We start from the raw sequence: 9365 nt of genomic DNA on the forward strand, positions 1-9365 counted from the left end.
CTGAGAGCTACTGGTTCCCAAGCAGAAAGTATGAAGAGAAACCCAGCATCTTGTCTCTTCGCTGCATTTGCACAATGAAATCACTCTTATTTTCATTCCTGCTAACAGGCCGGTTTTGCCTGCATCCACTTCGAGCCACGGACGATGGGAACAAAAAAGTACTTAAAAAAAAAAAAAAGCAGACAAAAAAAATACATATATGAAAAGAAAGAAAAAGAAAAAAGAAAAGGAAAATAAAAAACACGCTGGGGTGAGGATTGCTCACTTTAGCGCTGGCTGTAAGTACAAAATTTCTTGCTGCATTTCATAGGGATAGTGAGAGGCTGTTGCAGTTTAGGTTGGGGATGTTTGGGTTTGGTTTGGTTCTTTGTTGTTCCCACTATCTCTTTTTTTTCATTATTATTATTATTACTTTCAAATATCACCCGTTCTTTATCAGTCTTCTGCTGAGTTACTTGAATAAGAAAATAAAAGCCAAGGGAGGGAATGCTACGGGCTGCTGAGCTGAGCGGAGCCGAGCAAAGCCATGCCGTTGCTGAGCCGTGCCGTGCAGAGCCGAGCGCGGCTGCAGGGCAGCAGCCGGAGGCTCGGAGCTCCCGCGGGCGCGGGGGAATGCCGAGTGCTGGAGAAGCGGGGGGCAGACGGCTATAATCGACATCAATTATGTGGCTTCAGATGGGCTGAAAATGCATTTTATCTTTTTTTTTTTTTTTTTCCTGTCACGGAGGTGTGCACGCCCCTGTGTGTACACTCTTATCCTTGGGCAGTGCGGCCCTGCTCGAGTTTCTGTGGTGCAACGCGAGTCCATCCAGCTTGAAGGAATGTGGTGGTCAAACCAGCTTTCTAGCTGGTTTGGGGGAATTCCTTCCTCCCCCCTCCTCAAGTGTACATGTGGTAGCGGTACTTTTTCCTGGCAGGATTTGATTTAAATAAACTAAGATCAAAACTGTCTCCCTTTCGCCTAGCCTGGTCGCTTTTCTCCCCCTCCCCTTCCTCCTTTCTTTCTTTCTTTCTGTGTGAGCACTCCTGGGAAAGCTGATCGGCTAGAGGGGAAGGCTTTTGAAATCGTGGGGGAAAATGTAAGAGAATTCAGAGAGTCCGGGCTTTCTTTGTGTGGTGCTGAAGCCGCGGAGCTGCTTTGTGCTTTGGAAGGAGAAAATGGCGAGTCCTATTGTGTTTAGGCCATTTTCTTCCGGTACAAGGGTTTTCCCCCAAATCCTAAATACTTCAGGACTCCTTTGAAAGAAGTCTCCCAGCCCACGAAGTGTGAATGGCTGCAGCTCTGCCTTTTCCCCTGCCGGCAGTACCTCACGTTTAAGAGAGCCCACACATTTCTCCTTGCAGGGCTAGTGCACAATCCCTAAAGCTGCTGCATTCAGAGCTTCTTGCATTGGAGCGGCTATTTCAGCTGCTCTTAACCCGCGTTATTCAACTCAGGGGAGTAGGTTATGAGAAGACGGGGACGAAAGAAATAATAATCCAAGACCTGTTCTTGCTTTAACATGCTAAAAAGGGGCGACGCTAGCCAAAGAGGGGAGGGGAAAGATCATCTGAGAAAAAACTTGTGAACCGCTGAGTGATGGTCTGAATTTTCCGCTAAATTATTTAAACTTTATGTATACATACATGTATGTGTATGTGAGAGAGGGTGTATGTATGTGCCTACAGATGTAGCCACATAGCAAGAAAGAACATTAGGCTCGCAAAGAGGTCGTGTACACATAATGTGTGATTTTCGAGTGTATTTAGTCACTGTGTGGAAATTGTTCCTGCTATAGCATGCAATGAAAAAAAATAGTTTGGAATGTTGTCAGTTCTTTTCAGGTGAGCTGGTAGGCAGGTACTCAGATACTGAAAACCGCCCCTGAATTTCCACATCAATCTGTTAAAGAAAACAAATGAAAGTCCAAGGTTTAAAGACCGTTGCCCGATATTAACCACTTTTCATTATCATATGGGCTTTCCCAGGCGTCAGGGATTAAAAGCACTTTGAAACAGGAGAGCTATGAAATAAAACCTGAGAAAGGCAAATTCCTGTGCACCCTGCCTCTCCTCCTTCTAAATGCTGAATTTAAAAAAAAAAATAGATACTAATAAAGCACAGGCGGATTTGGAAGTGTCCTGGAAGGGCCGGCGCGCTCCCTGGCCTCTCCGGCAGCTGGCAGCGCGGGCGCGGAGGGGCGCGGAGGGGCGCGCACACCGCGGAGAGCAGTGCTGTTCAGCCGCCGGCTGGTCAGCACCATGGACAGGGGCCGTGTGCGTGGCCAGGGCCCGACTAGAGATCACCCTGGGGAGAAAAGGGCGTGAATCAGGGTGCCTACCCCCAAAACGGAGGGGAACTGATCTGGCCTGCCTTTCTTGTTTTTCCTTCCGTGTGGCTGCTCAAGTTTACACACGAAAGACTTGAGAAATTGCGTTTATAATTCTCCAGCATGAGAACAAACTCTATTAAAATGCCTTGCCAGTGATTTCTCACTGCTCACAAAAGCAGCAAATGGATCTCTCCCTTCTGCATACGGTTGCTTTTTTCCCCTCAACTCCGAGCCAAAAATAAGTCTCCTGCTCGGATCAGATGAATGACAGTGGTGTAAATTAAATTGATTTTATCAGTGACCAAGTTCCACAATTGGAAAAATTAAATGCCACTTTGACAGACAAGGATAATATGGAACAGATCTATAAAACAGCTTCTTTGAACAACAACATCAACAGAAGCCTAGGTGCTGGCGAATCCTTCTTCTTCATCCCGCTGTATTATGTCACATCATTTAGTTTGCCTTTCTGCAGTATCGAGATGACAGAAACCATTGTTTGATGCAAAGCGACTAGCAATGATGAGTCATGGACTTTATGCCACAGCAAAGGCAACAACCATGGGTCCCAGGCAAATTTCTTTTTTATTTATTATTTTGATCACGCTTCTAATTGGATTCCCCTTTCAGATGCACTTTGCAGCACTTCCAACCCACCCCACAGTTCTAGAATACCCATCATGAAACTCAGAGCTGAGCTCCAGGAGTGACAAACCGCTGTGCTTCCACCTAAGAATTGCATAAACGCAACTTCCAAGTCCTTTAGCCACGAAAAAAGCCCTATTTTGTGCCTCCCGCCGGCTCCCCAAGGCAAGAGGAGGCCTTGAGCGACCTCCGCGCTCTCTGCCTGCGCTGGCCCGGTTCGGCTTGCTGCCCACCCTAGATGCTGCCTGCCGCAGGGCCTCCGCATAGCTCTGCGGCCGCGGGAGATGGTTTTCCCCTCACGGCCAGCTTCTGCCCGCCGCTCACCCCCGGGACGGGCATAACGGGAACAAAGCCCTCAGGGGGCCGGCCCTACAGCTCTCTCAGCCTTGTGCTGGGGTCCAGAGTGGGCCGGGTCGGAGGTTAAGGAGGCGCGGAGACAGGGGGAGCGACGGTGCCGCAGTGAGGAGGGGTCGGCTGCTGTGAGGGGAGGGTGGCCTCTGGGTGAGCCGGGAGCGGCCTCCTCTTCCTCTCTATGACTGTACAGATTCATGTGACATTGAGGTTGGGGAGGTGGGAGGAAGGCGGGGGAAAGTGGGGGGAGAGGAGCCGGAGGGAAGGGGGAGGGTTGAACTTTCTGCTGGGATCGGTTTTTCACACCTTTCTCTTCAGACGATGCGAGAGGACGTTTTGGGAGAAAGCAGCTCGGCGGGGTCCCCTCCGAGCAGGTCCGCCTCGACCTTGCAGGGACCCGGCCGGGCGGCGCGGGGCTGGGATTGTGCCGGGTTTCAAGGACACGGGAGATGATCAGGACTTTGGGAGCCAACATCTGCCTGGCTGGTGACGTCAGCAACCCCGTGTAATCCTCTTGTACGGAAGGCAGATGCCTTATTTGTTTGGCTGGAGAGGCATTAATCCCTAATTCTGGAGCAGCAAGCGAGGGTGAGAGACCGGACCGCTTCCTACCCCCCAAAAGCAGCTAACAGGGCTCTCCTCGCTGCGCTCCGTAGCTCCGGCTGGGTGGAGGAGCCGCCAGCCCTCGGCAGGTTTGACCGTTTTGGTTTTTATTACGATTTTTAAAGTGTTTGGAGTGGGTTGATAGTACTTATTTTTATTTGGATGCTTGGATTTCTCCCCATGGATTTCGCACTTTGCTGTCTTGCGTTCTTCAAGCCGAGAAAGAAGGAAGAACTGCGCCCCCCCCCTTCATTTTTTTCTTTTAAATTGTTTTTAAATATATTATAATTTTAAGCTTCCCCCTACTTTTGCCCTTGGGGGATTTTGCAGAGGCGGGCAAGGAGGTTGCTCTCTGCGGTTACCCGCGGCTGGCCGGTTCCCACCGCGCTGCAGAGACCCAGGTACCGGCTCGCCCTGGCGCTGCGATGAGGGGCGTTCTGTCTTGTGCCTCCTCGGTTGCGGAGTGAGCAGTCCAGAGGCTCGGGTCTGGCCGGCCCCAGCTTCGCGTCAGTTCGTGTGGCCCCCCTTTCCCTTCCCTTCTCTTCCTTCCCTTCCTCCCCTTCCCCTTTCCTCCCCGCCCTTCCCCTGCTCTGATTCCCCCCTCTCTCCCTTTTGTCATTGACAACCGAGCGGCGTGCGGTCTCCCGGCGCCCTTCCCTCCTTGCCTTCCCTTCCCTTCCCTCCCCGCCTGTCTTCCTTTCCCTTCCCGCCTGCCTTCCTTCCCTCCCCGCCTGCCTCTCTAACGCTCTCGCTTTGTCTGTTTTCCAGGCGGCCGTCGCCAAGAGCTGCGGTGCCGGGAGAGGCCGGAGCCCCCTGACCAGCTTGCCTCAGGATGCCCCGGCAAGCCATGGGAGAAGTCCCCAGGAAGGCCAGCTCTTCGCCGGAACCCGGCAGCCGCCGCTGCGCAGCCTGCTTTGCCTCCTCTCTCTCTCCCGGCCCCTGGGGCAGAGACAGCAGTCGAGGTCAGCCCGCCCGTTTCCCAGGGTCCGGCCGGGGTTCAGCACTAGGGCGATGCATGGTGCATGGCCGCTCCGCTCCTCTACTCTGTGCCATAGGCACCGAAAAGGAATGGTCCCTGTCCTGAGCCGTGAAAGATGGCAATAGCCGTAGTAATAATTTAAAAAAAAAAAAAAAAAAAAAAAAGTCAGGATGATTTTTTTTATTATTATTATTATGATTATTGTAATGACTTCACCCCTCATTTCCTCACTTGCCCCATTCAGTGCAGGCCAGATGGGCTGCCCAGACCCTCCCGGGAAAGGGGCAGGTGCGAGTGAGCTGAATTTTTTCCGCTTTACAAAGAAAGATGACACGTCTGCCCTTTCATTTTTCACCGCCGAAAGACCCCTTCTGCCCCTTGCTCCCCCCCCCCGGCCGAGAGGAGCTGCGATGCTCTGGGGGTGCGGGCTCCCCCCGCCCGCCATCCGGCGGAGCCGCAGGACTGGGGCAGCCGGAAGGACACAGTCCCTCCCAGCCAGGGATGCCAAATCACAGACGTCGAGTCGGGGAGAGCCAACTCCTGCCTTTAAAATCACGCGAAGACGCTGGCGAAATTAAAGTAGTCTCCTGGAACTGTGCAATAGGCACAAGCTTAACTTCTTCTTTCTCTCTTTTTAATTTCTTTCTAAAAAATCAATTAAATTCATATTTAACAGCTTCCTGGGCATTGCAAACAACAGACGGGCTAGTAAGAAAACTCAAGCAGGAATTACATGCAGCCCAGGCCAGGATGGGACTAGGGCGGAGGCAAATTACCGTTTTTTTTTCGGGGATCAGTTGCTATTCTGCTTCCAGAATGAGAGAGAGAGAGAGAGAGAGAGAGAGAGAGAGAGCTCCAAGGCTCTGACTCTCCGTGTTCACAGCGGACCTTGATTTAATGTCATACAATTAAGGCACGCGGTGAATGCCAAGAGCGGATCCTCAAGGCAGCATGAAAGATCTCGCTAGAATATAACATAATAATAACGTTAATAATAAAATTAACAGCAATAAATTAGAGTTTAAAAAAGGGGGAGAGACAAAGCAATAAAGAGCTCGACAGCCTGTACTCACCTACGGAAACCGAGACTAAATAGAACTGTCGGAACGAACGGCTCAGCCCGGTGGAGATGCCGCTGCCACGGGACGGGGCAGCTGTCAGCAGCAGGTAACGGGGCCGTGGCGGGTCCCGGGGCGGTGCGGCAGCCGCGGTGTTTTTTCAAGGTTAGTGGCTACTCGACCTCTCGCTTTCCTGGGCTGAACCATGTAAAGTCGATTAATGGGAAATAAATATATTTTCTAATATTGTAATCGAGAGGATTGTTCTTTGCGCATCGCGCAGCCAGTAGCTAGGAATGCTCGTTCGATAACGGCTCCTTATCTTGCGGGGCGCCTCTGTTAAGCCGCGGGATGCAGGCTCTGGGGCAGCGGAGCAGTGCGCGGGGGGGCGCGGAGCAGCATCTGTGCTAGGGACCGGCAGAGCCATGTGCGGCTTTGGTGCAGGGAGCGAAGGGTATCAGGGGCGGAGGGGGCACCACAGTAGAGCTGTGTGCGAAGGCGCAGCGCGGAGGCGCGAAGAAGAGCAGTGTGCGGAGGTTGCGCGGGGGGGGGGGGGGGAGGGGGCGGCGGGGGGAGAACGATGCAGAGAGCAGCGGAGCGGCATGCGGTCTTTGTGCGCGGGGCGAGGCGCAAGGCGGCGGCTTAGGAGCGCGGAGCGACGGGCGACAGCGGCGGGGGGTGTGCGGGGCAGCTCACGCGGGGAGAGGGCGGCGGGGGGCAGCGGCGCAGAGTGCGCGGGGGCAGGTGCATGCGCGGCCGGAGCACAGGAGACAAGGCTTCGGTGGAGGTGGCGGCAGTGGCGAAGCCACGGCGGCGGGGTGAGCGAAGGATGCGGGGAGGGGAAGGGAGAGGCCGGGGGTTCCGCGCAGTCGGCGGCGGAAGCCTTTGTTCCGCGGTGCCTCTCCGGAGGCGGAACAAAGGAGCGGCGGATCCGAGCAGAGGCCGAGGCCGCTTCTTGCGCTGTCCCTGGTGCTGGAGGTGGCACCGAGCTCCCACCGCGGCCCGCCGGCACCGCCTGTTCCCGGCCAGACTCCTGGCGGCACCGGGCCACCGGCGCAGCGGGAGCTACTCCGGCGGAATCAAACCCAAGCATCCCAGAGGGCTGGAGTGCACTGGAGTGAGGGACGGGCAGGGCAAAAGTGAGGAGGCAACTGCCTCGACGGTATCCCCGGGCTGCTCCCCAGCGCATTCCTCCCAGTCGGCCTCCCCCCAGCCTGAAAGAGCCAGGTTTGAAGCACGTTTTCAGGGCTCTGTCCAGCTCCCATGTAGGCTCCATCCGTGGCCATCTGCTGTGGCCTAATTCTGCTCTGCCATCTATCAAACAGCAGCCACAGTCGGCAAAAGCAGGGGACGCTCTCATGCACTAAATAAGGCAAACCGACTAAGTAACAGTGATAACCACAAGAACAGTAATGGTAACAATACTATCTGTCTAGAGGTTAGAGAGCTTTGCCTTCTTTCTTGCTGAACTCAGCAGACAGCCCTGATCGCAGTGTGGTTTTTGTCAGAGACTGGATTGCAGATGGGACTGGTCGCCCTTCTCTGCAAGGGGATAAAGGGAACAGTTCTTGCCCAGACTGGATTGCAGATGGGACTGGTCACCCTTCTCTGCAAGGAGATAAAGGGAACAATTCTTGCCCTTCTCGCATCCTTTCCTTGCCTCTTCATCCCCTTGTAATCACCCCTCTGTGGTCCAGCAGATCAGTGTAAACACATACTGTTCCATCCTTTCCTTCCAGCTCAGCGAGCTGGGGTCAAGTCCTTCCTGATGCATTGCATAGCTGTTCTCATTTCTTGCTTTGAGATACCTGTACACATCCATACATCTACCTACACATGCATATGCACATTTGTGTGTGTTCATTTATGCAGCCTCACATTGTCATGATTTATTCATCATCCCTTCTTCCTTATATGTCCTTTGTAAGACCCAGAGTTTCACAGGATCTCAGGGGAGCTGTGCAGGGATCAGAGGAAAGTCCATCTTCGCCTGCTTGTGTGTGAGCCAGGATGAGGTGCAGCCGAGATTGACCTTTACACAGGTAAAGAGCAGGAAGGGCTTTTAAAGGCAATGTGTCCTGAGTGACCTGAAGCACTCAGCACTCAACTAAACTGCAGGATTACAAACATGAGCTGACCACCCCTGTATCGAGGCATTGTGTTCTCCACAGCTCACTTCTTTTTTTTTTTCTCCTTGGAAATAGTTGCTAAAGATTCACTATAAACTTTATATTATTCCATAGCAAAAGAAACATAAATATGTAAAGAATTGTCACTGCCAATCTCTCAATGTAGCCTTTAAAATATTTCTTAATGTTTGGAAAGAAATGGAACTTTCTTTGGAATAGATGGAGCTTTCTTTTGGAAAGCTTCCAGAGACGGGGAACCTTGCTGCCTTCTAAACTGCAGTAGCAATAATAATGGTAGTGATGATGATGTAGCACATAAAAAATGGATGTAAGCAAGGTCTGAAGACCCGAGTGATGAACCACACCATGCCAGAGCCCTGCGTTTCCCCTTCTGAATGTCATACTGATGCTGTAGGAATATTGACGATCTGATGGCAGCATCTGAAAGTAACCTGCATTTAATATTCATCATTTTCCTTCCTTGCTCTGAAAACGGAAAGAAAAACCTGCTCTCAGCAATTTTTCCTCGGAGTAGACTCATTTCCGAGACTAATTCAACCATGGTGTCCCAGGGGAAGGATGGAGCACTGCCTGCCAGCCCCCTCTGCAGTTAGAAGCGTTAAGAAGCACACATTCTCCCTCTCCCCCTTTATATATATTTTTATTTATATATATATATTTACATAAATTTTAATTATTCTTTCTTTTTCCTTCCTGAAGCGACGGCCGCCGGAGCTACGGGAGCAGCGCTTGGCCCTACGGCGTCCCCTGGCGGCCGCGCAGCCCCGCGCAACCCTGCGCGCTCCCTCCTCCCTCTTCAACCGAATTCGAGGAACTTCAAGTGTGAGGGATTTGGAAGCAACACTCAGAACTCAAAAAAAAAAAAAAAAAAAAAGCTTTAAAAAGTCAAGCACAAGTCATAATATATCGCAGTGGTGAGTGTGAAAATATAGCTTTTTGCTCCTGCCCGGTGGAAATCAAGGCTGTCCCCCTCACATAAATTCAGCACTCTACAGTGTCAGCTGTGACATGAAAATATGAAGAGAAATGGGCTACTATCTGTTTGCTGCAGCTGTTGAGGCAGCCTGGGACATCAGTTTCACTCAGGGACAAACACCAAGAGGCAAAGTCAAGGTATTGCCCAGTGATGCTCTTCAAAAAGTTAAAATTAAGCCTATGAATCAGGCTGACTAAATGCCATTATTTCATGTGGTTTCACTTGTCCTCCCGTACTCAAGGTGGTGGCCGAGAAACGTGTAGAACACAGGTAAGTCAGGTGATAAGCAAA

At 51.9% G+C, this 9365-nt stretch overlaps 1 long non-coding RNA gene across 1 annotated transcript; it reads left to right on the forward strand.

Moving 5' to 3' along the window:
• Positions 1 to 6557: 6557 nt before the first annotated feature.
• On the forward strand, positions 6558 to 8894 carry LOC130608344 (uncharacterized). Its single transcript, XR_008974513.1, has 3 exons — positions 6558 to 6766; positions 7877 to 7990; positions 8798 to 8894. It is a non-coding gene; the product is annotated as an uncharacterized LOC130608344 (long non-coding RNA).
• Positions 8895 to 9365: the final 471 nt, after the last annotated feature.

This window comes from Pezoporus wallicus, unplaced genomic scaffold (genome assembly GCF_028554395.1).
Source record: "Pezoporus wallicus isolate ANWC-B61680 ecotype Strahan unplaced genomic scaffold, APGP_CSIRO_Pwel_v1 contig_4131, whole genome shotgun sequence".
In the NCBI taxonomy this organism is placed as follows: Eukaryota; Metazoa; Chordata; class Aves; order Psittaciformes; family Psittacidae; genus Pezoporus; species Pezoporus wallicus.